Genomic DNA, 2943 nt, shown 5'->3' on the forward strand with positions numbered 1-2943 from the left:
ATCCCTACTGATTGTGCTCTCTTGTCTATCAAACTCCACAAAAACTGCATCGCATGTCTGAAGCAAGCAGGAGGATTCAGACAGATGTGTTTGGACATCACCTGTCAATCCTCTGCTCTCCCAAATAAAGCCCCAACACTAACAAGAGTAGAGGAATCTCGGTGACAGCCCATCCAACCGAAAAACGGGAGCTGCCCTCCGACGTGTGATTGAAGTCGAGGGGCACCATGCATGCACCCTACTGCTTTATGCAGCCATCATCAGCCGGTTGGCTGACAGCTTGACACACAATCATGTCCCAAACACCACTATTGTGCAAGCATGCGTTCCACTAACTCATAGGCACCACCCCGAAAATGGTGATGCATGAGTCCATTCATGGCCAAGCGACCTGCCACCAAAAGCAACGCCCAACTGATTAGGGTGCTAATCCATCATCATTTTGTGGGGGGTCGCTGCCTGCAATGCACACACATGTAACCCCATTGGTGCCCAGCAAAGTACGTACTCCGCTTGCACCCGGATGGCTCGGCTTATGGTACAATCCTTTTCCTTTTTGCTGGTCATGTACACTAATCCATCACCCCATGATTCCGAAGAGTGATTGGTGAGGCTGATTAGCTAGCGATCGACCCCCTAAAGAGGTTACAGGGACAATTATTGGCGATAGGGCATCTCCAACCACGACACTTAAATCGTCCGCATTCCTATGAAACGTACGGTCTGGTCTCTACGGTTCTGGCATTCAATGCGGGTCTGTATTTGTTCACACGACATTTCGGACGTACTTCCCCACAAATCAAAGACTAAAATATGAGCTTTGTGGACGTCCGAACAACACTCAGGCCCGCGTCTGACCGTCTTCGCCCACCAAAACCTCTCCTTTCTCACCCGTACGCGTTTCCATAAGGCATCTGTTGTCCGCATTCATGTCGTTGTAGAACAACTGCTCCACATTGAAGACAAATCAGGAGGAACGCAGCAACTCACCACTCCAAGCCAGCTCATAAAGGAGTGGCGAGTTGATCTAGGCCGACGGGAAGGGAGCACAATTGACACGAGTATCGCAGTTGCTGTGGACAGCTCCGCGTCCTACCGTGCCTCCCATGACCGGGACTGCGCCATCCGCCGTTATAGGAGAAAAACGCGTCAAAGAAAGAAGCCGACTGTGCGGAGATCGACAAGTCGGTGGCCAGCATGTCCAGATCCACACCAACATTGAGGGAAAGTAGAACAGGGGAGGTCATCGTTGCTTGGGTCCCACGACGGCCATCGCCGACGCGTCGGCGACTTGTACAGACGATGACCTATCTGGTTCTTTATCTTAGACCATCAGCAGCCCCCTTCTGGGCTCCACGAAAGAGGAGGAGCCCCCCTTCACCTCCGGCTGAAACACCCTCTTTGCAGCACGGATGAGCGGCACAATCAAACATAGGAAAGATACGGGGAAAGAATATACTTACGGGGATCCCCACAATCCGATGAGCAGGTTGCCAGATATGGAAAGATAAAGGGATCCACTGTGGCTAATCGTACACTAGTGTAGTGTATTCGTGTCATGAGAGTGGAGCTCCGGCGACCATACATGGTACATGCACATAGTTTTACTTTTTAGTTAAAAATATATTCGAAATATAAATATTTTTATACAATTTGTATAAAATGCGACAATGTTTGCACGAATTTGTTCAGTTGGTTAATAAAATGTTCGAATTGTATGTTGATGACGCGTTGGATGACATCATCCTACATATGTGTGCGCAGACCTCCTTCTGCGGACATATGCAGGCAGGAGGAAATTTACGGGTTATGGTCGAAGGTGCCCTTAAGAACAACTCTAGCACACCCCGTATCCCGTCCCGATCCGTAATTTTTTTTACGGGACGCGGCAAATCTTCTCCCCAAATCTCTATCTTCACGGGCTGGGAGGCCGACCCGAGCTGAACCCCTCGGCGCGAGATTTGACGGGAGGGACATTTTCGTGCGTCCTTTCCCGCTCCCCGCACCCTCCGCCACCATTGCCCCACCTCCGCAAACTCCGGTTCCTCCTCCCTGGCCGTTCCTCGCCGCCATGGAGGACCCCATGCTGTCCCCCGTCACCGTCGAGGTCGCGCATGCTCCTTCCCCTCGGGCGGATCTCGTCGCCGACCATGTTGCCCCCGCCGCCGTTGCCCAAGAACACGCCGCGCCTTTCCGCAAGCGGCAGGGCAACGTGGTCGTGCAGGACGGGAATCCGGCTGCCCCCGCCGCGACGGCCCGCGCTCCGGGCGCCAACGCCGCAGTGCGATCCCGGCCGGCGGGGAAGAAGGCCGGCAAGGGCGAGGGCGTAAAGCGGAGGAAGGTTTCGGCTTCAAGGAAGCCACCTTATTCAACCTGTGGCTTCATCCCCCCGCAAGGAGGTGCTCCGGCGATGCCGTTCAACGATGTCGCTCCCCCCGCGAGCAAGGTGTTCGACGAAATGGCCGGAAGGTATGCCTCTTCGGTCTTGGCGATTCCTTTTCATTTTTCGCCATTAGTCTCGATAGTTCGTAACTTGTTATCGTTCGTTATAGCGGTGGTTCGAACAATACAACAACCGAGTTCGTGAACATGTTGAACACGAACGCGGTTGACATTGATCAAGCCTCTTTCAAACCATTCGACTACAATGAAACGGACGACAGCGTGGATGATCATGGTTGTGCGGACGAATTGGAGAAGATGAAAGCAGAACCCGACTCGTAAAAAAACATATTCCGTGATTTTTTTTACGAATCCGTTTGGAGGGTATGCATCCATGGCAGCCCGTGCCGGCCTGCAAAAGAGGTTTTGATCCAACTACAAACGCGTTTTACGGACCGATGGGATGCGGGCTCTGCTAAAGTTGCTCTAAGGCATATAAAACAATGCTGGAATCAAGACGTTAGGACGTCTGATTGTGACAGTGACGACGATCGGGGAACA

This window comes from Hordeum vulgare, chromosome 3H (assembly GCF_904849725.1).
Source record: "Hordeum vulgare subsp. vulgare chromosome 3H, MorexV3_pseudomolecules_assembly, whole genome shotgun sequence".
In the NCBI taxonomy this organism is placed as follows: Eukaryota; Viridiplantae; Streptophyta; class Magnoliopsida; order Poales; family Poaceae; genus Hordeum; species Hordeum vulgare.